The following is a 27,245-nucleotide window of genomic DNA, read 5'->3' as shown; positions in this document are numbered from 1 at the left end:
CGAGGTATTTAAAATTTTGAGAGGGATAGATAGAGTTGACGTGAATAGGCTGTTTCCATTGAGAGTAGGGGAGATTCAAACGAGAGGACATGATTTGAGAGTTAGGGGGCAAAAGTTTAAGGGAAACGAGGGGGTATTTCTTTACTCAGAGAGTGATAGCTGTGTGGAATGAGCTTCCTGTAGAAGTAGTAGAGGCCAGTTCAGTTGTGTCATTTAAGGTAAAATTGGATAGGTCTATGAACAGGAAAGAAGTGGAGGGTTATGGGCTGAGTGCAGGTAGGTGGGACTAGGTGAGATTATGAGTTCGGCACGGACTAGGAGGGCTGAGATGGCCTGTTTCCGTGCTGTGATTGTTATATGGTTATATGGTTATATGTCAACAAATACACTCAAAAACTTCTATAGTTGTATCATGGAGAGCATTCTGACAGGCTGCATCACTGTCTGGTATGGAGGGGCTACTGCCCAGGACTGCAAGAAGCTGCAGAATGTTGTAAATCTAGTCAGCTCCATCTTGGATACAAGCCTACAAAGTACTCAGGACTTCTTTAGGGAGCAGTGTCTCAGAAAGGCAGCATCCATTATTAAGGACCTCCAGCACCCAGGGCATGCCCTTTTCTCACTGTTACCATCAGGCATACACTAAGCGATTCAGGAACAGCTTCTTCCCCTCTGCCATCCAATTCTTAAATGGACATTAAATCTTTGGACACTACCTCACATTTTTTTAATATTTCTGTTATTGCACATTTTTAAAAATCTATTCAATATACGCAATTGATTTATGTGTTTATTTATTATTTAAATTTTTTTCTTATTATTATTTTTCTCTCTGCTAGATCATGTATTGCATTGAACTGCTGCTGCTAAGTTAACAAATTTCACATCACATACCAGTGATAATAAACCTGATTCTGATTCTGAGGGAGACCAGAACCAGGGAGATAGAAAAGGGGAAGGTTATGTAGGAGCAAAGGGTTAGATTGATCTGAGAGTCGGTTAAAAAGGCAGCACAACATTGTGGTCTGAGAGGCCTGTACTGTGCTGTCATGTTCTATGTTCTGATTGTATACAATAGTCCAGATACAATGAAAAGCTTTTGTTTGTGTGTCATCCAGTGAGATCATTCCACAAAAATGATTGCAGGATTGAAGGATGTCATATGAGGAGCATTTGATGGCTCTGGGCCTGTACTCACTGGAATTCAGAAGAATGAGGGGTGACCGCATTGAAACCTATGAAGTATTGAAAGGCCTCGGTAGAGTGGATGAGCAAAGGACGTTTCCTATGGTGGGGGAGTCAGAAGATACAGCCCCAGAATAGAGGGCACTCTTTTAGAATGGAGATGAGAAGGAATTTCTTTAGCCAGATAGTAGTGAATCTGTGGAATTCTTTGCCTTCGATGACTGTAGGGGCCAAGTCTTTGGGTACATTAAGGCAGAGGTTAGTAAATTCTTAACTGGTCAGGGCATGAAGGAATATGGGGAGAAGGCAGGAGACTGGGGCTGAGAGGAAAATTGGATCAGCCATGATGAAATGGTGGAGCAGACTTGATGGGCCAAATGGCCTAATTCTGCTTCTATATCTTATGGTCTTATGAGTACATGTTTATTATTACTGACATATGGCATGAAAAACACAAAAAAATTACTATAGGTCACAATAAAAAATAAATAAATTTTGCAAAAGATGAATAACAGGTGTTCATAGACTATTCAGAAATCTGATAGCAGAGGGGAAGAAACTGGTCCTAAAACATTGAGTGGGTGTCTTCAGGCACCTGTACCTCCTTCCAGGTTGTAGTAATGAAAAGGGGGCATGTTCTGTTCGGTGAAGCTATTAACAATAGATAGTGCCTTCTTGATGCACCGCCTTTTGGTGATGTCTTTGAAGGTAGGGATGCTTGTCCCTGTGATGGAGTTTACATTCCCCTGCAGCCTCTCGCGATTATTTGCATTGGAGCCTCCATACCGGGCAGTGATGCAACCTGTCAGAAAGCTCTACATGGTACACCTTGCTAGAGTCTTTGATGACATGCCACATCTCCTTAAACTCCAAATGAAGTACAGCTGTTGATGTGCCTACTTCATGATTGTGTCTATATGTTGGGCCCAGGGCAGACTCTTTGAGATGCTGACTCCCAAGAACTTGGAGTTTGAAGTTCCTGGGCATTGAGAAAATACAAAAGATTCAGATTCAGAGAACAAGAAGCAAATGAAATGCAGAATGTAATGTCACTGTTCCAGAGAAAGTGCAGTGCAGGTAAACAAATGAAGTGAAGGACCATGATGAGGTAGATTGAAAGATAAAGCATTCTTTAGTAGAGAAGAGGACCGTTCCAGGGTCTCATAATAGCAGATTCTGTGGACGTGAAAAACACACTCAGGTGGTATGTTGCTTCCCAGCTGCTAGGGTCAGAGGTGTCTCAGACTGGGTTAACAGCATTCTAAAGGGGGAGGGTGAACAGCTGAAAGTTGTGGTACATATTGGAACTAATGGAATAGGTAGGAAAAAGGAGGAGATCCTGAAGGGAGAATATAGGGAGTTAGGCAGAAAGCCTCCAGGATAGTAATCTCTGGATTTCTGCCTATGCCACGCACCATTGAGGGTAAGGATAGGTTGATTTGGCAGATGAATGTGTGACTGAGGAATTGGAGCAGGGAGCAGTGTTTCAGATTTCTGGGTCATTGGGATCTCTCCTGGGGAAGGAATGACCTGTATAAAAAGGACAGATTACACCTGAACCTGAGGAGGGCCAATATCCTTGCTGTTGGGGACATTGAAATAAATTTGGCGGGGGGGTGGCAAATGGAGTCATAGGGCTAAGAATGGGGCAGTTGGTGATGCAGTGAGAATGTCAGGAAGGATGGGCAGATGATAGAACAAAATTGCAGTCATCAGGATGAGTTAAAGTGTAACAGAGGGCCAACATCAAAAAGGGTGATGAATACAGGAGAGGTTATGTTATATTTGAATGCACACAGTATATGGAATAAGGTAGATGATCTTGTAGCACAGATAGAGGTTGGCAGGTATGATCCTCTGAGCATAGCTGTGTCATGGCTGAAAGAAGATCATAGTTGAGAGGTTAACATCCAAGGATACACATTGTATCAAAAGGACAGGCAAGTAGGCAGAGGGGATGGGGTAGCTCTGTTTGTAAAAAAATGAAATAAAATCCAATTTAATGTCAGAGAAATGTATAGAATATACATCCTGAAATGCTTTTTCTTCGCAAACATCCAGGAAAATAGAGAAGTGCCCCAAAGAATGAACGACACATAAACGCCACAAAGTCCCCCCAAAGGTGATGTGGGATCAGAAAATGCTGAATCATTGTTAGTAGATTTAGGAAACTGCAAGAGTAAAAGGACTCTAATGGGAGTTATATGCAAGCCTCCAAACAGTAGCCAGGATATGGGCTACAAGTTACAAAAAGAGAAGGAAAATGCTTGTCAAAAAGGTAATGTCTTGATAATTATGGAGAACTTCAATATGCAGGTAGATTGGGAAAATTGGGTTGGTGCTGGATCCTAAGAGAGGGAATTTGTAGAATGCTATTCAGAGCAGTCAGTGTTTGAGCCCACTACGGGAAAGGTAAATCTGGATTGAGTGTTGTGTATTGATCCAGATTTGATTAGCGGGCTAAAGGTAAAGGAACCCTTAAGAGAAAATGTTCATACTGTGATAGAATTTACCCTGCAGTTTGAGAAGGAGAAGCTAAAATAGGATATATCAGTGTGAAATACAAGAGTGGATATCGATCTCTGGAAAATGATGCTTGAGAAGTAGTTATGGAGGGCAGAGAAATGGTGGATGAACTGAATAAATATTTAATGTCATTCTTCACTCTGCAAGTTGCTAGAAGAATACCAGAAATGTGAGAGTGTGTGGGGGCACAAGTGACTGTTGTTGCTATAACAAGGAAAAGGTGCTTGGGAAACTAAAAAGTCTGAAGGTAGATAAGTCACCTGGACCAGATGGACTACACCCCAGGGTTCTGAAAGAGGCAGCTGAAGAGATTGTGGAGGCATTAGTAATGATCTTTCAAGAATCACTGGATTCTGGAATGGTTCCTGAGGACTGGAAAATTGCAGATGTCACTACACTTTAAGAAGGGAGGGAGGCAGAAGAAAGCAAATTACATGCCAGTTAGCCTGTCTTTAGTGTTTGGAAAGATGTTGGAGTCTATTATTAAGAATGAGGTTTCAGGGTACTTGGAGGCACATACTAAAATAGGCCAAAGCGTGGCTTTCTAAAGGGGAAATCTTGCTTGACAAATGTGTTGGAATTCTTTGAGGAAGTAATAGGCAGGATAGACAAAGGAGAATCAATGTTTTTTTTTAATTATTAATAGACCTTTGACAAAGTGCCATATAAGGAGGCAGCTTAACAAGGTAAGAGTCCATGGTATTACGGGGAAAGTACTAGCATGGAAAGAAGATTGACTGACTGGTAAGAGGCAAATAGAGGCTGCCAGTGACTAGTGGTATACTGCAAGGGTCGGTGTTGGGACCACTTCTTTTCATGTTATACATAAATTATTTGCCTGAAGGAATTGATGATTTTGCGGCCAAGTTTGTGGAGGATACAAAGATAGGTGGAGGGGCAGGTAGTGTTAAGGAAGCAAGGTGTCTGAAGAAGGATTTGGAATATAGTGCAGGGAAGTGCATTGTCATGCACTTTGGCAGAAGTAATAAAGGCATGGGATTTTTCTAAATGGAGAAAATTCAAAAATGTTCTGTCCATGTTCTGTCTTTTATATCTTCTGCCTGCCCAATGGGAAAGAGGAGAAGAGAGAATTACTGGTAAGGGAAGGATTAATAGTAGTGGGTGAGGAGGTAGACATTGAAAGAAACTGTATTCACTTAGAGTCTCTCACAACTTCCAGACATCCCAAAGCGCTTTAACAGCGACCGTATTAAATATGAGTGTAGTTACCTTTGTTCTATTGGGAAGTAGCAGTCAGCTTGTGTACAGTAAGCTCCTAAAACATTGTAAGGTTACCAAGAATTCATAATTTAAGTGTTGGTTGACAGCAGAGAATGGTGGTACCTAGAACAGTACAGGCCCTTTGGCTCTCGGTGCTGTGCCGACCTTTTAACCTACTTTACGATCAACCTAACCTTTCCCTTCCACAGAGCCCTCTATTTTTCTATCATCCATGTGCCTGTCTAAGAGTCCCTAATGTATCTGTCTCTACCACTGCCACTGGCAGCACGTTCCATGCACGAACACTCTCTGTGTAAAAATCTTACCCCAGACATCCCTCCTAAACTTTCTTCCAATCACCTTAAAATTATGTCCTCTTGTATTTGCATTTCATGCCCTGGGAAACAGTCTCTGGCTGTCCACATGTACTGGGTCAGTGGCCAATGATCCTGAAATGTGAGTTCAAATCTCACCAACTTACTTAATTTCCATCACCCTTACTGTAGCACAAGCTGTCAACAACAGCTCGCCAGAGTCCATGTCCTTGGAGAGTTTTCAAATTGTCCTTCCTCTCCCAGGGGTGAGGTCTTTGCAACTTCTGTTGGCATTTCTGTAGCTCTGGGATTTTACAGGATGAGATTGCTAGCCCCATGCCCAACCCTGTTCCTTTCTCAGCCAGGATTGGGACTGTCCTGAGCTAAATCCCACCAAGGAGAATATTAATTCATGTAATTAAATAGATTCAATTAAAAAAATTATTTCCTTTAATTGTAATCCTTTAAGTAGCAGACTGCCGAAAGAATACATCTGGTTCACTAATGTCGCTCAGGAGAGGAAATCTACAGTGCTGATGTGGTCTGGCCTACATGTACCTACAGAACCATCTGTATAGTTGACTTTTGACTACTCTTCAGTTTAGGGGCAATAAGGGGTGGATAACAACACTGATGTTGTCAATAAGAAATGTTTCCTGCTCTCTGAATACGAAGATAGCAGGACAAGCTGGAAGGTTACAGGTGAAACCAAGTGAGGGGGAAGATGGATGGGTGGGGAGGAGGGATGGAGTAAGAAGCTGGGAGGTGATGGGTGGAAGAGACAAGGGGCTGAAGAAAGAATCTGACAGCAGAGGAGAGTGAATCATGGGAGAAAGGGAAGAAGGAGGGGAACCAGAGGGATGTGATAGGCAGGTCATGAGGGGCTAGGGGAGGGGAAGAGAAGGGATGACAGGGTCACCAGAATGGGAGAAAAAAATCATGTTGGAGGGAGCGGGAATGATCTGTCAGCATGGCACAAAAGCTAAACCTTTTCATTGCCTCTCAGAAATGGGAAATTAATGAATAATACCAATGACCAATTCAACTTTCTGAACCTTAAAATCTCCCACAGCAAACCGATAACAGTTGTACAATGAAAAACTGAATTTGGGAACAGCGCTCTCCCAAACACTGGTGTTTCAAGATTTGAAGATTCAAGTGAGGAGTTGAGATGGAGGGAGAGGGTGAGCAGAATGGTGAATGGGTAAAGAGAGAAGAGGGAGGGTGGGGTGCAGAAATCATTAGAAGTTAGAGAAATCAATGTTCATGCTACCAGGTTGGAGGATCACCATATGGATCATGAGCTGTTGCTCCTCCAACCTGAGAGCGGCAGTAGATGTAAATGTCTGCATGGGATTGGGAAATGGAATTTAAATGGGTAAAAATGTAACCTGGCACAGCAAATGGTTTAGTGGCCTGGCAGTGCAGATACACATAGAGCGGGTCCGCAGGTCGGTGGTCGCTCCCTATGGAAGGTCTGAGTTTTGAGCTGTTGCTCTCCTCGATGCTGATGGAGGATGTTTTCGAACTTCCGAGATGTATGTGACTATCGGTGTGGACTGTGGTTTATATAGGTCTCCTTCAGATGTTCTGTGTTTTCTTTCTTTCCCGACTGGCGGGTAGGCAACATGTTACTGATTTTGGGCAAGGGAGGAGTTAGGAATTTGGGGGTCCGCTGCTCTTGTTGGTGTTTCTGTGCGAGAGAGAGGCTGTGGGTTTGATGTTATTGTCGCTGTTTTTGTTTTGCATGGGAAGGGTTTGGGGCTTAGGGGTTTGATGTTTTAGCTACTGAGTTCAGGTGGATGATCTATTAGTTTTTGTGCAAGAGAGGGGTTGGGAAGGTTTGGAGTTTGCGAGTTTTGTTACTTTTTCTTTTTCAGTGTGGGAGGTTGACACCTTTTCTTTCAACCACTGCCATGGTTTTTCTGTATTGAATGGCTATCTGGAGAAGACAAATCTCAGAGTTGTATTCTGCATACATGCTTTGATAATAAAGTGAATCTTTGAACCTTTCATAGCCCCCTCTTCTTCACTACAGTTTCACCGAATTGCGGAGCAGACTCGATGGACCAAATGGCCTGATTCTGTCCCTATATCAAGTTGTCACTTTTTATTGTCATTTCCACCATAACTGCTGGTACAGTACATGTTGTTGTTCGTCCTTCGGAGTCGAAGACGACCACGACTTCAGTCAGGTAGAGGGTTTGTGACTGTGTGTCCGGAGGTGACTGGTGAGGCCAATCCGGGCCCTGAAAGCTCGCCCATATGTGGGACACATGAGGGTAGGTGCTGCAGTGGAAGTGGAGGTAGTTCGAGCCTTGCGCGCGGTGCGTTTCCTCTGAGCCTCTGCGATGCGTCTGATTTCTGCTGCATACGCTCCTTTAGTGGTCCTGCTCCACCAGGTTGGGCGGTCCAGAGCAAGTGATTCCCAGCTACAGGGATTGATGTTGAGGTCTTTGAGGGACACTTTGAGGCAGTCTTTGAAATGTTTCTTCTGCCCTCCATAGTAAAAATGAGACAATGTTTTTTCAGGACCATGGTGTTACGTGACAGTACAAAAACTAGACTGAACTATGTAAAAAAACAACACAGAAAAAAAACCAACTACACTAGACTACAGACCTACCCAGGACTGGATAAATTCACAAAACAGTGCAGGCATTACAATAAATAATAAACAAGACAATAAGGCGTCAGTCCAGGCTCTGGGTATTGAGCAGTCTGATGGCCTGGGGGAAGAAACTGTTACATAGTCTGGCCGTGAGAGCCCGAATGCTTTGGTGCCTTTTCCCAGACGGCAGGAGGGAGAAGAGTTTGTATGAGGGGTGCATGGGGTCCTTCATAATGCTGTTTGCTTTGCGGATGCAACGTGTAGTGTAAATGTCCGTAATGGCGGGAAGAGAGACCCCAATGATCTTCTCAGCTGACCTCACTATCCGCTGCAGGATCTTGCGATCTGAGATGGTGCAATTTCCGAACCAGGCAGTGATGCAGCTGCTCAAAATGCTCTCAATACAACCCCTGTAGAATGTGATGAGGATGGGGGGTGGGAGATGGACTTTCCTCAGCCTTCGCAGAAAGTAGAGACACTGCTGGGCTTTCTTTGCTATGGAGCTGGTGTTGAGGGACCAGGTGAGATTCTCCGCCAGGTGAAAACCAAGAAATTTGGTGCTCTTAACAATCTCTACCAAGGAGCCGTCGATGTTCAGCGGGGAGTGGTCGTTCTGTGCCCTCCTGAAGTCAACAACCATCTCTTTTGTTTTGTTCACATTCAGAGACAGGTTGTTGGCTCTGCACCAGTCCGTTAGCCACTGCACCTCCTCTCTGTAAGCTGACTTGTCATTCTTGCTGATGAGACCCACCACTGTTGTGTCATCAGCGAACTTGATGATGCGGTTCGAGCTGTGTGTTGCAGCACAGTCGTGGGTCAGCAGAGTGAACAGCAGTGGACTGAGCACACAGCCCTGAGGGGCCCCTGTGCTCAGTGTGATGGTGTTGGAGATGCTGCTCCCGATCCGGACTGACTGAGGTCTCCCAGTCAGGAAGTCTAGGATCCAGTTGCAAAGGGAGGTGTTCAGGCCCAGTAGGCTCAGTTTCTGAGGGATGATTGTGTTGAACGCTGAACTGAAGACTATGAACAGCATATATCTTATGGAGATATAGATTTATTCTGTAATCTTTGCCATACAATTCCAATAGCATTGTTGTTCCCTGTTATCATTTCAGCCCCTTTCGAATCACCAGTTCCAGTCTCCTTTGTGACAATTTCCTGGAATATTTCCTGTTGGCTTCAGCACCTCTGGGCTGAGGAGGGTTGGGACCACCAGAAATGATTAGTGTAATTAGCTCACCATTGAAATACCACACTAAAGCAATCGCTTGAGCTCTCTCTAGGGATGGAGTTGACTAACGGTATCGAGGGCTTGGCCAATGACGAATGGGAACTGTTCTGTGCTGAATGCAAGTAGAAGGCTGTATTTGCATGGGTATAAATCGTGGTTCCAATTCCCCCCCCCCCCCATTCAGAGAATGCTTTGTTAGAACGTAGGGAGAAAGCAGCCTGCAACATGAACACTTCGCCCTCGGCGAGCAGGGCAGCTGCCTGGAGCTGGTGTCAACAAGGAAATAATTAAACAGATCTCACTGTCGTGAACTTCACAAATACCCCTGCTGGAAATGCATGGAGCCAAATACATTCCAAAGAGTCCCTGGGAGAAATGTAAGCTGCAGAATAGTAAACACTGTCTTGTTTGTTCCAGAAATGTGCATTTCATCAACCCAGGGTCTTCTCTGTATTGGCTCATCTTTTCTCTTTCAATGAACACAGGCTGACTGTGTCCTACAAGCCTGCATTTCCCTAAGTTGTATGCTTCTTTGTCTATCGTCTCACTCTCTCACTGCCCTCATTTCATAGCTGCTGTGCTTTTGTTCATTTCTGTTCCCTCTCTCCTTCTCCCCACTCCTCTTCCCCCCTCTCTCTCACCCATCTCCCCAGCCCTCTCCTCCCACATCCCCTCCCTCAAAACTTCTCTCCTCATCTCCCCACCTCTCCCTCCCCCTCACACCCCCTCTCCTCTCCTCCCCCTCTTCTCTCCCCCTCTTTCTTCCTCCTCTCCTTCTCTTCTCTCCTCCCACCTCTCTTACCCCTCTCCTTTCTCCCCCTTCCGTCTTCCCACTACTTTTTCTCCCCCACCTCTCCCTCCCCACTTACATCCCCTCTCCTCCCTTCTCTCCTCCCACTTCTCTCCTCTCTTCTCTTCTCCCTTCTACTCTCTCTCTGCCCATGCTCCCCCCTCCCTCACCCCTCTTCCCCCTCTCTATCCGCTCTTGCTCACCCTCTTCTATTACCTCCCCTTATCCTCTCCCTCTCATTCCCTCTTCTTCACTCCTTTCACCACTCTCCCTCTCCCCCTCATTCAGCCAAGGCTTCCGGTTGTGGAAGACTCTGAATGATTTTGTGGAGTTACGTGTGTTCCTTGAGTGTCTACATAATGTCTGTGAGGACATTGGTGTATTCATTCAGGTCCTCTGAGCCCCTGAACATGACCCAGTGCACAAAGTCGAAGTAGTCATGTATCTACTCCTCTGCTTCCGATGACCACCTATTTACCAACATAGCCCTCCTCTCACCTTCCTTCACCCTGCCCTCTGGCCCCCCACCATCCAGTGGCACACCCTGGTCAGAAACCCGACAGCACAGATGGTTCTGAACTCAACAGCACAGGTTGGTTGCTTTCTCAGTTAATCTTGAAATGGATGACCCGGTCGTTATCAAGAAGGCAGCATCCGTCATTGGGACATGGAAGCAGAACACGCTCTCTTCTGATTACCACCATCGATGAGGAGGTACAAGAGCCTGAAAATGCACACTTAATGTTTTCAGAACATTTTCTTCTCCTCCGCCATCAGATGTCGGAACAGCCTCACTATTTTGCTCTCTTTTTGCGCTACTTTTTATTAACTCAGTGGTCACTCTATTAGAAACACCTGTACACCTGCTCATTAACGCAAATATCTAATCAGCCAATCATGTGGCAGCAACTCAATGCAAAACAGCATGCAGACACAGTCAAGAGATTCAGGTGTTGTTCAGACCAGGGAAAAAATGTGATCTAAGAATCATTGATGGTGGAATGGTTTTTGCTGCCAGATGGGGTGGTTTGAGTATCTCTGAAAAAGCTGATCTCCTGTGATTTTCACACACAACAGTCTCTGGAGATTACAGAGAATGGTGCAAAAAGCAAAAATAATCCAATGAGAGGCAGTTCTGTGGGCTAAAACACCTCGATAATGAGAGAGGTCAGAGGAGAATGGCCAGGCTGGTTCAAGGCCACAGTAATTCAAATAACCAGGCGTTACAGCACTTGTGTGCAGATCAGCATCTCTGAATACATCGAATGTTGAAGTGCAAACACGAGGAAATCTGCAGATGCTGGAAATTCAAGCAACACACACAAAATGCTGGTGGAACGCAGCAGGCCAGGCAGCATCTATAGGAAGAAGTACAGTCGACGTTTTGACCCGAGACCATTCGTCAGGACTAACTGCTTAACTCCAGTTAGTCCTGACGAAGGGTCTCGGCCCGAATCGTCGACTGTACTTCTTCCTATAAATGCTGCCTGGCATTCTGCGTTCCACCAGCATTTTGTGTGTGTTGGAGTGGATGGGTTACAGCAGTGGGAAGCCACAAGCATACATTCAGTGGCCACTTTATTAGGTAGAGGGGCTACCTAGTTCTTAGAGATTTTTATGTATTGCACTGTACTGCTGCCACGAACAACAAATTTCTCGACAGTGATAGTAAACCTGATTCTGATTCTGCTATGTGTAAATCAACAGCCCTTTACAGGAGTGGCTGTGCTTCCAATAGAAAGCCATTGGCTGTAACATGCTTTGAGGGAACCTCAACTTCAGAATGCAGCTAGAGGCCAGTCACAAATAAGAGAAAATCCAAGCAACATACACAAAATGCTGGAGGAATTCAGCAGGCTGGGCAGCATCTATGGAAAAGAGTACAGTCGACGTTTTGGGCCGAGACCTTTCATCAGGACTGGAGAAGAAAGGATGAGCCAGAGTTAGAAGGTGGGGGAAGAGGAAGAAGAACCACAAGGTGAGAGGTGAAACTGGGAGGGGGAGGGAAAGGTGAAGTTGATTGGTGAAAGAGATACAGGGCTGGAGAAGGGGGAATCTGATTGGAGAGGACAGAAGGCCATGGAAGAAAGAAAAGGGGGAGGCACACCAGAGGGAGGCAATGGACAGATAACGAGATATGGTGAGAGAGGGAAGGGGGGTGGGAAATGGTGAAGGAGAGAGGGGGTATTACCACAAGTTCGAGAAATGTTCATGCCATCAGGTTGGAAGCTGCCCAGATGAAATATTTCAGCTGAACAGAGCTGCCTTAGGAACTCCAGCTCCGGAATTTCCCTCAGAGTTTACTTCCGAAGCCTTCCCCATAAGTGGGTACAGCCACAAGGCAGCAGAAGATTAAGATCAGTTTTCCTACTCCTAGATAAGCTGCCAACCACAACTGATAAGCCCCATCTGTCCAAAGTGACTGCTTTTAAGGCACGAGTACCCCACCTTTGCCCATTCTCCTGTCACTAGAAATGGTTTCTCCAGGCTCAGTAGCTAAGCCACACGTGAAGGCCAGGAGCTGGACTTGGTTGTCAGAGGCTATTTAGACATGCGCCATTGAGAACGTTTAGTCGTCAGTGGGAGCTTATCCCCACCACCTCTGTCAACCATGAGGAACCATCTTGGAATACTGGTCTTCCAAAACAGTTGTTGGCAAGATAGAGTGGAAGCCCTCCTATCCCCAAGAACCTATCAACCTTCACCAGTTCATAGTGAGTGGAATGGTTATGGGAAAATTTTAAGAGATGTGCAATACTTCAAATGGAGATACCAGAGTGTAGATGTTGGAATCTGGAGCAATACACAAAGCGCTGAAGAAACAGATGCTGCCTGACCTGCTGAGTTCCTGCAGTGCTCTGTGCATGACACTCCAAGTGGCTCAGTCGAGGTGCATTGTTAGCCCATCGAAAGCACCAGTAAAGTTCTATAAGACCATAAGACATAGGAGCAGAATTAAGCCATCCTGCTTTATATTATTGGCTAGTCTGCTCTCACATTTCATCTTTTCCCTTCTTATAGCTTTTTTAGTTGCCTTTTGTTGGATTTTAGAAGCTTCCCAATTCATCCAACTTCCCATTCACTTTTGCTACCTTATGTGCTCTTTCCTTGGCTTTTGTCCAGTCCTTAACTTCCTTTGTCAGCCATGGTTGCTACCCTTGCCATTTGGGAACTTAACCATATAACAATTACAGCACGGAAACAGGCCATCTCGGCCCTTCTAGTCCATGCTGAACGCTTACTCTCACCTAGTCCCAACAACCTGCACTCAGCCCATAACCCTCCATTCCTTTCCTGTCCATATACCTGTCCAATTTTACTTTAAATGACAATATCAAACCCGCCTCTACCACTTCTACTGGAAGCTCGTTCCACACAGCTACCATTCTCTGAGTAAAGAAATTCCCCTTGTGTTACCCCTAAACATTTGCCCCCAAACTCTCAACTCATGTCCTCTTATTTGAATCTCCCCTACTCTCAATGGAAAAAGCCTATCAACGTCAGCTCTATCTATCCCCCTCATAATTTTAAATACCTCTATCAGGTCCCCCCCCCCCTCAACATTCTACGCTCCAAAGAATAAAGGCCTAACTTGTTCAACCTTCCTTTGTAACTTAGGTGATGAAACTCGGGTAACATTCTAGTAAATCTCCTCTGTACTCTCTCTATTTTGTTGACATCTTTCCTATAATTCGGTGACCAGAACTGTACACAATACTCCAAATTTGGCCTCACCAATGCCTTGTACAATTTTAACATTACATCCCAACTCCTGTACTCAATGCTCTGATTTATAAAGGCCAGCATACCAAAAGCTTTCTTCACCACCCTATCCACATGAGATTCCACCTTCAGGGAACAATGCACCATTATTCCTAGATCACTCTGTTCTACTGCATTCCTCAATACCCTACCATTTACCCTGTATGTCCTATTTTGATTAGTCCTACCAAAATGTTGGCGTGTGGCCTAGTGGGCAAGGCATCAGACTAGTAACCTGAAGGTCACTGGTTCAAGCCTCAGCTGAGGCAGCATGTTTGTGTCCTTGAGCAAGGCACTTAACAACACATTGCTCTGCGACGTCACCGGTGCCAAGCTGCATGGGTCCTAGTGCCCTTCCCTTGGACAACATCGGTGGCGTGGAGAGGTGAAGGCCAGTCTCCCATACAACCCTGCCCAGGCCTGCGCCCTGGGAACTCCAGGCACAGATCCATGGTCTCTCGAGACTGACGGATGCCACCACACCACCAATATGTAGCACCTCACACTTATCAGCATTAAACTCCATCTGCCATCTTTCAGCCCACTCTTCTAACTGGCCTAAATCTCTCTGCAAGCTTTGAAAACCTACTTCATTATCCACAACGCCACCTATCTTAGTATCATCTGCAGAGGAACTTCTTCCTCTGTGGGACATATCTATCATGCTCCTTGTGAACTATTCCCAGAAACTTCAGCCATCTCTACTCTGGTGTCATCCCTACCAGTATCCTCCTCCAATCCACCTGGGCAAACTTCTCTCTCATGCCTCTGTAGTTCCCTTTATTCCATTGTGACTTATGCTTCTCCCTCTCAGCTTGCAGTATGAATTCAATCACTGCCTCCTAAGGTTTCCTTTACGTTAAGCTCCCTAATACACAATACACAGTCTTAACATGGCCTTTCCATGAATAGGCTCAAGTACCAGCTGCTCTAAAAAGCCATCTCGTAGGCATTCAACAAATTCCCTTTCTTGCAATCCAACACCAACCTACTTCTGCCAACAAACAAGAGAAAATCTGCAGATGCTGGAAATCCAAGCAGCATACACAAGATGCTGGAGGAACTCAGCAGGCCAGGCAGTGTCTATGGAAAAGAGTACCTGTACAGTCAGCCTTTCAGGCCGATTCCCTTTGGCAGGACTGGAGAAAAGAAGCTGAGAAGTAGATTTAAAAGGTAGGGGGAGGGGAGAGAGAAACACCTGGTGGCAGGTGAAACCTGGAGGGGGAGGGATGAAGTAAAGAGCTGGGAAGTTGATTGGCAAAATGAGGTAAGAGTGGGAAAAGGGGATGGGGAATGGATGTGGGGTGGGGAAGGGCGTTACTGGAAGTTTGAGAAATCAATGTCTATGCTATCAAGTTGGAGGCTACCCAGACAGAGTATAAGGTGTTGTTCCTCTAACCTAAGTGTGGCCTCATCATGACAGTGGAGATGCCACGGATGGACATATCGGAATGGGAATGGGAAGAGGAATTAAATGATTTTACCAATCCCCTTGCATATTGATGTCCCCCATGACAATTGTGTCATTACTCTTATTACCTGCCTTTTCCAGCTCCCTTTGCAATCTCAACCCCACATCTTGGCTGTTATTTGGAGGCATATATATGATTATGGGGCTGTTGGGCAGGGCTTGTTAATATTCACTGACTCTGGGGTTTTCAAAGCCTGTTTACTCAGCAAATGTCAGCAAGTTGCTAAATAGACAGTTTACTGACAAATTTCTTGCTGGCATGGAGCATTGTAGATAAGTGAGAATGGTAGCTTTTCCTGTTCAGCAACTCAATTTGTGTATGGTCAATCAGCTTTGGATAATTGACATGGCAACTTAATTAAACTGCCGAGTCTTTCCTAATTAGCAGAGTGTCAAGTGCTCTACCCATTTGTGTGATCGTTCCCCCGTCTGAATGTGAAGTGCATGTCCTCCTGATTACATCTGTGGGTACATGTATGTATGTGGGTCTGAGCATGGATGTCCATCTTTATTTGTGTAAATGTGTGCCTGTTTGCCTCTGCATCCATGTATTTGTGTATGCAAGACCATAAGGCATAGGAGCAGAATGAGACCATTTGTCCCATCGAGTCTGCTCTGTCATTCCATCATGGCTGATTTATTATCCCTCTCAATCCCATTCTCCATAACTTTTTACACCCTGGTTAATCAAGAACCTGTCAACCTCTGCTTTAAATATCCGCAATGACTTGACCTCCACAGCTGTCTGTAGTGAATTCCACAGATTCACCACCTTCTGATTAAAGAAATTCCTTATCTCTCTTCCAAATGGATTTCCCTCTATTCTGAGGCTGTGCACTCTGGTCTTAGACTCTTCCATTATTGGAAACATCTTCTCCACGTTCACTCTATCTAGCCTTTCAAAGCTGATAAGTTTCAATGAGATCTCCCCATCTAAACTCCGATGTTACAGGCTCAGAGCCATCAAATGCTCCTCATATGTTAACCCTTTCATACCCAGGATCATCCTCGTGAACCTCCTCTGGACCCACTCCAATGGCAAACACATCCTTTCTTGGATAAGGAGCCCTAAACTGCTCACAATAATGCAAGCGCAGTCTGACCAGTGCCTTATTGTGTGTGTGTGTGTGTGTGTGTGTGTGTGTGTGTGTGTGTGTGTGTGTGTGTGTGTGTGTGTGTGTGTGTGTGTGTGTGTGTGTGTGTGTGTGTGTGTGTGTGTGCATTTTCAGACTTTACAGTGACAGACAGGACCAGTGAAGGTACATGACCCCAGCAGCCTCAGTAGACAGTGATACCAAGGACTGCACATAACCGACATAGCTGCCCAACTCTTTAGCTCTCTACTGCAGCAGCTGGGCAAACAGGCCCAGTGAGGCACAGCCAGACACAGTACCACAAGCAGCCAGGGAAACAACACACCCCACCGCCCCATGCAGCAGGTGACACAACAGGCCATGTTGAGATGCCCTGTCCGCAGGAATCCCCAGGGTCCTGCCTTCCCTCCTCCTCTCTCTCTGTTCCACCCCAAACATACCTGATGTTGGTAGCTGAAAGATGTTACAGGACAAAGCCCTTTCATAAAACAGCTCAATTCCAGGGAATACCACAAAGTCTCCAGGCTGGAACCAAATTGTATGTTTTTGTTAACTTTTTTCTCAACCACTTATTTGTCTAAAGTTGGCAAGAAGAAACCAAAAATTACACAGTGCCAGACATTTTCTTCCACAGAATATTCCAAAATGTTTTACAATCAATGAGGTTTGTTAAATTGGTAAGCTGAGTTATTATTGTCCTGGGTGCTAAGGTACAATAAAAATTTTTGCATGCGGTCTATACAGATCATTTCACTGTGTCAGTGCACTGAGGTAGCGCAAGAGAAAAGAAATGACTGAATGTAAAATAAAGTGTAACAGTGACAGAAAAAGTGCAATACATGTAGACGATAAGGTGCATGACGTAGAATGTGAGGTCAGGAGTCCATTCACTAGTCTTATATCAGTGGCATAGAAGGTGTCCCTGAACCTGGTGGTGGAGAGAAAAGAAAACGTCTGGGGTCTTTGATTATGCTGGCTTTGATTACTGAGGCAGTGAGAAGTGTAGACAGATTGAAGTGGAGCGATATGAAATCCTCACATATAACAAAGGTCCAATCATTTGCTTTCGTAACTCAGGAGCTATTAAATACTGGGAGATAGAAGTTATCCAACTGGACGAGGATTTGAGTGTGTTTTTGGTTCCGATTGTCTTGCGCAGTGAAGACAGACCTGCAAGGTGAACAGTGGTAGGAGATGTCCATATGGGTGGCAGTTGCCGGGGGCAGAAGTCTAGAAGTCGAGGCCATAGCTCTCTGTGGTTGAAGGTCAGCGATCCTGGAGGTCGGGTCGGTCAAGCCTTGGAGGTCAAACCTGCGATCGGCGAGTCCCGGGGTTGATACACACAGGTTGACAAAGTCTGGAAGGCAAAGCCAAAGGTTGAAGTCTAGAGCTTGGTGGGTCGAGAGGTGGAAAGACCAAAAGATCAAAGATCGAAGTCGACAAATTTGGAGTTAGAGGCCCGAAGGACAAGTCTGTAAGTCCAGGTCAAGGACTAGAGGCCTAAATGCAGCCTGTTCTGGTGCTGACACCACAATGGCCTGAATAGGGTCCTTCTATTCCATAAATTCCTGTGATGTTCTGACTATCCTCTAAGAAAGTGAGAAAAGTCACTTCACATTCCTGGCCACAGACCCACGGATCTTGCAAGGTCTAGAGTTGCAGTAGGAGTTGCACTTGAGGTGTCAGACATTTGATCACTGGTTTTCCTGGTGGCTTTATATCTCCCTCTTAATTACTTCCTTTACCCACTCTGAGAGCAAGTAGCAATTTCTTTGTAATGTTAGGGTTGTCACCCTTCTGTTTGGATGAACTCCCAGAAGGTTAATCACGTGATTTCACTCGCCCTGCAGATTTGGATTCGGATTTATTTATCACATGTACATCAAAACATACAGTGAAATGTGCCATTTGCGTTTACAACCAACTCACATGGGAGTGAGCTGACAGAGCCTGCAAGTGTTGCTGCCCACAATGTTCAGCAGAAGAATGGCAGCAACAACGACCAACGCACACGCACATGCACACCCACACACTCTCTCACACACACACACACACACACACACACACACACACACACACACACACACACACACACACACACACACACACACACACACACACACACACACACACACACACACACACACACACACACACACTCACTCTTCTCTCCTCTCTTTGAGACATGTGATATGCCACCGTGTTCAGGGACACCTTCCATCCCACTGATATTGAATGGACAATAAGATGTATGATCTCGACAAGGTCAAGAGTCCAATGGATTTCGAGGTGATGGTCCTGAGTTCGAATCCGGCCGGTTCCTTGCACGCTTTCCATCCACACTAGGTTGTGCATCAAACTAGCAACTCAGCCTCGTTAAAAAAAACATTTGAATGCTACGGAAACGGCAAAAATGCCGATGCACCACAATGCACGAAAAGGAACAACAACAACAATCATGGGCCAATTTACAATGACCAATTAACCACAGTCTTTGGACTAAGGGGGGAAACCAGAGCACCAGGAAGAAACCCACGTGGTCGCGGGGAAAACGCACAAACACTGTACCCCGCTACACAAGACAATGAAAACACCAGCTTCACACACAAAGTACTGCAGGAACTCAGCAGGCCAGGCAGCATCTATGGGAAAGAGTAGATTGTCGACAGTTTGGCCTGAGACCCTTCATCAAGTCACGGTTTACTGATTTACCAAAGGTATCTCACAGATAGTTAAACATTTTGGGCACCACAGCAGCGTAGCGGTTAGCACAATGCTATTACAGCTCGATGTCGGAGTTTGGAGTTCAATACCAGCATGAGGAGTCCGTACATCCTCCCCAGGGAATGTGTGGGTTTTCCCCACGAGCTCCAATTTCCTCCCAGAGTCCAAACACATCCTGGGTAGGTTAAATGCTCATTGTAAATTGTCCCGTGATTAGGTTAGGGTTAAATTGGGGTTGCTGGGGCAGTGCCGATCAATTGGCCAAAAGGACCTACTCTGCATTGTATCGCTGAAGAAATAAATAACATCTGGGACATTCTGAGAAAGGAAATGACTGGCACTCTGCAAAGACCCATCCAGCCCAGTGGACCTTAGGTTAACCCCATCCCTGATGTGGTCCTGTGGATTACAGATTCTTAAGTACACATCCAAGTACAATAACTGTGAATCAGAATCAGAATAAGCCTTATTAGCACTAACATATATCGTGAAATTGTTGTTTTGTGGCAACAGTACAGAGCAATAGATAAAAATTATTAAACAAAGATAAATAAATAGTGTGAAAAAGGACTAGGGAGGTGGTGTTCATGGGTCCATGGGTCACTCAGAAATCTAATGGTGGAGGCGAAGCTGTTCCTGAAGTATTGAGTGAGTTCTTCAGGCTCCTGTACCTCCTCCCTAATGGTAGCAATGAGAAGAGGGCAAGAGAAATGTGTCAAGGATTTTTGCCTCAACCTGCCCTCTGAGGCAGTCTGTCACTGACCCCCATTCAGGAAGCGTTGCCTGATTACTGACCCTACTGCTGAGGGAGGTAGGTCATTTCTGTCTACCCTGTTCAGGCTTCTCATAATGTTGTACACTTCATTTAAACCTCACTTCAGACTTGTTTATTCCAGTAAAACAACCCCAGGCTAGAGATCCTGTCTAATTATAATGCAACTCTTTCAACATCCGTGTTTATCCCTGTTCCCCTTCCAATGTTACCATGTCCTTCCTGAGACCTAAACTCTAGCTGTGGTCAAACTCAAGTTTTACACAGTCCTTACCAGATCTCCCTCCGTTATGTCGTCTGTCTCAGTAAATATCAGAATCAGTTTTAACATGTCGTGAAATTTGTTAACTTTGCGGCAGGAGTAAAATGCAATACATGATAAAAGAGAGAAAAAACAGTGAATTTCAATATCTTATATGTATGTATATATATATAATGGTTAAATTAAAGAAGTGTAAAAAAAAGTAGTGAGTTAGTGTTCATGGGTTCAATTTCCATTCAGAAATTGGGTGGCGGAGAGGAAGAAGCTGTTTTTGAATCATTGAATGGGCGCCTTCAGGCTTCCATACCGCCTTCCTGATGGTAACAATGAGAAGATGCTTCTAAGATCTAAGATGCTTTCATTGACAGCCTTACCTACTAGATAGATAGATACTTTATTCATCCCCATGGGGAAATTCAACATTTTTGCATCTCACTACAAACATTGAATGACGCCAACCTTCTAAGGAAGTACAGTCGACTCTGTGCCTTCCTGCACAAGGCATCTGTGTTGGCAGTCCAGTCTAGCTTCTCGTCTAACTGTACTCCCAGATACTTGTAGGTCTTAACCTGCTCCACACATTCTCCATTAATGATCACTGGCTCCATATGAGGCCTAGATCTCCTAAAGTCCACCACCATCTCCTTCATACTAGTTCATATCGTGTTATTGTTACTGAGATACGGCGAGAAGCCATCTATCTAGATTATTTTAGACAAAATTAAATCAAGGTGATACAAAGAAAACAGAATGCAGAATAGAGCAATGCTGTTACAGAGAGATTAGTGCAGGTAGACAAGTAAAGTAAGGATTACTACAAGGTAGATTGGGAGATCAACAGTTCAGGCGTGTATTTTTAAGTGTGTAAGAGGTCTTTTCAAGCATCTGATAGCAGTGGTGTAGAAGCTATGCTGGAATCTTGTGGTTTATGCTCTGAAGCTTTAGTAACTTTTGTCTAATGGGAGAGGGAAGAAGAGAGAATGTCCCAAGTGGGAGAGGTTCTCAAATAGGTTGGCTAATTTCCTGAGACAGTGGGAAGTATAGATTGTCTTGCTATCTTCAGGGACATGAGGAGAAGCCCTCCAAAATCCCTCTGTTCCCATACCCTTCTTAATATCCAACAATTTTCCTGGTGTCCATTGTCAAGGACTCCCATCATTCAGGCTACTCTCTTTTCTCACTACTACCATCAGGAAGGAGGTACAGGAGCCTTAGGTTCCACACTACCTGGTTCAGGAACAGTTATTACCCTTCAGCCATCAGGCTGCTGAGCCAGCGTGGATGACTTCACTCATTGCAACTCTGAACTGATTCTACAACCTGAAGACTTGCTTTCAAGGACTTAACAACTCGTGTTTTCAGTATTCTATGCAGGCAGAAAGATTTTGTTTAGTTTAGCATTGTGTTTTGTATAGCCATATTGTGTTTCACATGATCAGTGTTCTATGTACCCAGTCCATTGATATCTTGTTGCAGCCTCAAACTGTACTTACTACAATGAAAGAGACCATTTGGTCCATTGTGTCCATACCAGCCCCAAGAGAAGAATTTCATCTTTCAATTCCCTACTTCCTTGTACACCACTACTTCTGTCTCTTTCCCACCAACACCCTATTGATTTTTTTTTTGCTACTAGGGGTAATTTACAGCACTTCTCTGGGGGGAAGCTGGACCACCCGGAGGAAACCAAATGTAGAAAAGGGGAGAAGGTGTGGACTCCACCCAGACAGCACTGGAGTCAGGATAGAAATCAGATAAAGATGAGCTTTATTTGTCACATTCACACGGGAACATTGTATAGTGAATACATTCAATGACCAAACAGTCCAAGGGTTGTGCTGGGAGGCAGCCCGCAAGAGTCACCACGCTTCTTGCGGCAAGTAGCGTGCCCACAACTTACTAACTCTAATCAGTATGCCTTTGGAATGTGGGAGGAAACCGAAGCACTCGGAGGAAACACGAGGAAATCTGCAGATGCTGGAAATTCAAACAGCACACACAAAACACTGGTGGAACACAGCAGGCCAGGCAGCATCTATAAGGAGAAGCACTGGCGCCGTTTCGGGCCGAGACCCTTCGTCAGGACTAACTGAAAGGAAAGATAGTAAGAGATTTGAAAGTAGTGGGGGGAGGGGGAAATGCGAAATGGTAGGAGAAGACCGGAGGGGGTGGGATGAAGCTAAGAGCTGGAAAGGTGATTGGCGAAAGTGATACAGAGCTGGAGAAGGGAAAGGATCATGGGGCGGGAGGTTTCAGGAGAAAGAAAGGGGGAGGGGGTAGCACCAGAGGGAGATGGAGAACAGGCAGAGTGATGGGCAGAGAGAGAGAAAAAAACAAACAACTAAATATGTCAGGGATGGGGTAAGAAGGGGAAGAGGGGCATTAACGGAAGTTAGAGAAGTCAATGTTCATGCCATCAGATTGGAGGCTACCCAGACGGAATATAAGGTGTTGTTCCTCCAACCTGAGTGTGGCTTCATCTTGACAGTAGAGGAGGCCATGGATAGACATATCAGAATGGGAATGGGACGTGGAATTAAAATGTGTGGCCACTGGGAGATCTTGCTTTCTCTGGCGGACCGAGCATAGGTGTTCAGTGAAACGGTCTCCCAGTCTGCGTCGGGTCTCACCAATATATAAAAGACCACACCAGCCGACTCACAGGTGAAGTGTCGCCTCACCTGGAAGGACTGTCTGGGGCCCTGAATGGTGGTGAGGGAGGAAGAGTAGGGCAGGTGTAACACTTGTTCCGCTTACAAGGATAAGTGCCAGGAGGGAGATCAGTGGGAAGGGATGGGGACGACGACATGTGGTCATGGTGAAAAAGTACAAACTTCCAGATAGCGTTGGCAAATGAACCCTGATTGGTGTAAAGCATTATGCTAGCGTGACACCCTAGGTCGCTAGAGAAGTAAGATATATGTCAGTAAGGATCCTCCTCATACCTTCTCATTGCTGCTTTCAAGAGCCTGAAGACACGCCCTGAATATTTCAGGAACAGTTTCTTTCCCAACGCCATCAAATTTCTAAATGGACAATGAATGCAAGAGCACTACCTCACTACTTGGTTTTTCGTTTTCTTTTCCTCTCTTTTTGCACCAGTTATTTAGTTTGATTTTTATATACAGTGGCTTCTAGTTAATTGGACTATCGGTTAATCAGGGCACCCACATATTTGGGACAATTCTTAAAGAACAAAAATTATTTAAGAAAATAGCCGGGATTCCCTTCATTTATTTGGAATATTCTGCCATTGAAATGAGGCAGGAAAGTGTTGCCAAACAGATTCTTCCTGGTGTCAGTCTCATGCATTTGTGGAGCATTTATATACAACACCATGCTTAAAGTGAACGGATTTTAAATAGTGTCAGCTGTGTGCACTTGCATTCAAAAAACAGTGACTTTTGTCACTGATAGTTGGCAAGAAACAAGCGGTTAAACAAATCCAAACTGTTTTCCTCACTGTGGTTTCAAGCATTCAGGCTTGGAGATGCCAACAATAGCTGAGAGTGAAAATGAAACAATTTCACTGCTTTAACAAGTTAGGCACTACAAAGAATTTGAACGTATTGACAAACATCTTGAATGTTACACTGGAAGCGATGATTTGGATGATGCAATCATCAACAGCATTGTATGAAGGCAGTCCATCATTTACACAAGGTGTTTAAGCTGCTTTTGTTTATTTATAGTCAATTAAAAGAATGTGTGCTTGGGTGAATTCCTCTATCAACAACTATTAGGAACTAAAACATTTTTCCCCTTCTCTCTCAGTGCTGAATAAGGGTCTTGGCCCACAACGTTGACTGTCTATTCATTTCCATAGATGCTGCCTTACCTGCTGAGTTCCTCCAGCATTTTGAGTGTGTTGCATAGTTTTATAGTACTGTAGTAGTCTTGATAGTGTTCTGATTTGTTCTGTATTTCATTTAAGTGCATAATGTCTTTCTCAGTTAAATGTAGTTTGTCTTTTTTATACCTTTTTAACTATTTCCGTGAAACTTTGGCTAATTGGGGCTGCCGCTTGATTGGGTCAAAACGTTCTTGTCCCAATGTGTTCCAATTAATTCCACTGTATATATTTCTTATTGTAATTTGTAGTTTTTATTATTATGTATTGCAATGTATTGCAAAACAACAAATTTCACAACATATACCAGAGGTATTAAACCTGATTCTGATTGTGACCTGCACATCTTAGGGACGTGGGAGAAAATCCAAGTGATCACAGGGAGAATGTGTAAACCCCACGGGGTTACGCCCAAGGTCAGGACTGAAACCAAGTCACTGGTGTTGTGAGGCATCTGCACTTCAGGCTTTAACATATCGACTTGTGAATGGTCTGAACTTCATTATCAACCACATGGCTAGTTGTGGCAACTTTAGCAAGCAGTTAATTGTGATCCCTACATTTAAGACCAAGTCATTTATACCTTCATTTTTTTTAGAGGTACAGCACAGTAACAAGCCCTTCCAGCTCAAAGAGCCTGCACCACCCAATTACACCCAAGTGATTGTTAACCTACTAACCTGTATGTCTTTGGAATGTGGGAGGAAACCGGAACTCCTGGAGGAAACCCACCCAACATGCAAACTCTTTACGGACAGCAACGCAAATTGAACCCAGATTGCTGGCATAGTATTAACATCGTGCTAACCACTATGCTACTGAGCAACCTCACAACACATACCAGGATGCCAGGCAGTGGGCCTTCTGAAACTCAGGAACCCCTGACCAAGTGGCTGGATGAACATTAACAAACAATCTTATGGAAGGAGTCTGCGGGTCGAGCAGCGTTATGGTGGTGGTGGAGAAGAAACTATTGACATTTGGCTTGGAAGGAAGATTCCTTTCCCTCCCACAGATCCTGCTTTTCAAAGACAACTCTCTCAATTTATCTTTACCGAAAAATTTCCTGAAAACCTAATCCCAATTTAAAGCTATTTTTACGGTAACATGTCAGAATCAAAATCAGGTCTAATATCACTGACATATGTTGTGAGATTTACTGTTAAGACCAAAAGACAAAGGAACCAAATTAGGCCATTCGGCCCATCGAGCCTGCTCCACTATCCTCCATAGATCATGGCTGATCTATTTCCTACTCAACCCTATTCTCCTGCCTTCTCCTCGTAACCCTTCATGCTCTGACTAATTAATGACAGCAGTACAGTGCAACACATAAAAATACTATAAATTACAATTAAAAAAACAGTAAAATTTAGTTAATTAATAGTGCAAAAAGAGAGCAAAAATGGTGAGGTAGTATTCATTGTCCATTCAGAAATCTGATGGCAGAGGGGGAGAAGCTGTTCCAGGAACCCGGTATTCCCAAGAATTGGGAGAAGTCGAGTACTAGTTTGTATGAGTCGTATGCCTCTATTTCCTATCCAGTGTGTACCTCTCCCAATATTTAACAGTGAACTGTCACAGGATGTGCAGTATGCTTCTACTTCAGATTCAGAGTCTGTTGTGCGCTGCTGGAGATGAGCAGTGGCACAGATTCCAACTTAAATTACCTAAATTGGGATAATTTAGACTAATTTTCTAAATTGGGCTAAATTTAAAGTTTGGAACTTGGTTTCTGTGTTCATGTGTTTGCCAGAAGTTTCTTTTTTCTTAACAAGCATCCAGCCCTCTACACATTGATGAGTCTCAGAAACAGGCCCTTCAGCCCAACTCATCTGTGCTGACCAAGTTGCAAATCTGAGCTGGTCCCATTTTCCTGCATTTGGGCCATTTCCTCTAGAGCAGGGGCTCCCAGCCTGGGGTCCATGGATCCCTTGGTTAATGATGGGGGTCCATGGCATAAAAAAGGTTGGGAAACCTTGGTCTAAACCTTTCCTATCTATATGCTTGTCCAGTTGTCTTTTAAATGTCATAATTGTACCCACCGCTACCGCTTTCCGTGGCAACTTATTCCATTTACCTACTGCATTCTTAGAGTCAAATACAACATGAAAGCATGTCCTTCAGCCCACCTTATCTGTGCTGGCCCTTTTGTGGGATATATATTTGCCCCTCAGATCTTTTGAAATTTTCCCCTCTCAATTTAAACCTTTGCCATCCAACTTCCCCTACTGTGGCTACTTACCTTATTGGAGCCCGCACAGTGAGGGGACTCTTCAACCTCCTACATTCCAGGGAAAAGATCCTAATCTACCCAGCCTGTCCATTAACTCAGACCCACCAGCTCTGGTAACATCATAGTAAATTATTTTTGCAACCTTTCCCATATAAAGACATCCTTCTCATAGCTGGGCGACTCCAACTGCATAAACACAGTTCTTCAGATGCAGCCCGACTAAAGCCTTTGACAAACTTCTAAAGATATGTGGTGGAGAGTACACTGACTGGTTGCATCATGGCCTGGTATGGAAACACCAATCCCCAAGAATGGAAAAGCCTGCAAAAAGTTTTGATGTACATTTCACAAATAAACTCCTCACTTGAATCTTGAAGCACCAGTGTTTGGGAGAGCATTGTTCCCAAACTCAGTTTTTCATTGTACAACTGTTACTGGTTTGCTGTGGGAGTTTTTAAGGTTCAGAAAGTTGGTCATTGGTATTAGTTCATCATTGTCCCATGTTCTGAGAGGCAATGAAAAGGTTTAGCTTTTGTGCCATGCTGATAGATCATTTCCCGCCCCCCCAATACTTCTTCTCTCATTATGGTGACCCTCTTGTCCCTTCTCTTTCCCACCCCTTTCCCCTCATGACCTGCCCATCATATCCCTCTGTTCCCCTTCACCTTCCCTTTCTTCTATGATCCATTCTCTTTTCCTATCAGCTTCCTTCTCGTTCAACCCCTTGCCTCTTCCACCTATCACGTCCCAGATTCTTACCTCATCCCTTCTCACCCACCCATCTACCTATCTTCCCCATTTCCTGACTTCACCTATCACCTTCCAGCTTGTGCCCCTCCCCCTCCCTCTACCTTCTTATTCTGGCTTCCTTCCCCTTCCTGTCCAGTCCTGAAGAAAGGGTCTCGGTCCCTCTGTATTTTGTGTGTGTTGCTCTGGATTTCCACCATGTGCAGAATCTCTGGTGTCTCTCATGAGCAAGTGCTGAAGGTTTGCCAAGGTGTGTTTGCTGTGCCTTTTACAGCTGTAAGGAGGAGAGGTGTTGTGTGATGACTGTGGCATGGTCGCGCAGTGGTTAGTATAACGCTTTACAGTACAGGCGACCCAAGTTCAATTCCCACCCCAGCCTGTAAGGAGCTTGCATGTTCTCCCCGTGACCATGTGGGTTTCCTCCGGGTGTTCCAGTTTTCTCCCATAGC

The 27,245-nt window shown here is 44.7% G+C and overlaps 1 protein-coding gene across 2 annotated transcripts in view; it reads left to right on the top strand.

Annotated features, from left to right (window-relative positions):
- palld (palladin, cytoskeletal associated protein) overlaps positions 1 to 27,245 on the top strand; it is a 490,195-nt gene that overhangs the window by 128,305 nt on the left and 334,645 nt on the right. The window lies entirely within an intron of this gene.

The sequence above is a fragment of the Hemitrygon akajei genome, chromosome 6 (genome assembly GCF_048418815.1).
Source record: "Hemitrygon akajei chromosome 6, sHemAka1.3, whole genome shotgun sequence".
Classification (NCBI taxonomy): Eukaryota; Metazoa; Chordata; class Chondrichthyes; order Myliobatiformes; family Dasyatidae; genus Hemitrygon; species Hemitrygon akajei.
Note: the sequence above shows the minus strand (reverse complement) of the source record. Positions and strands in the feature narration are given on the sequence as shown.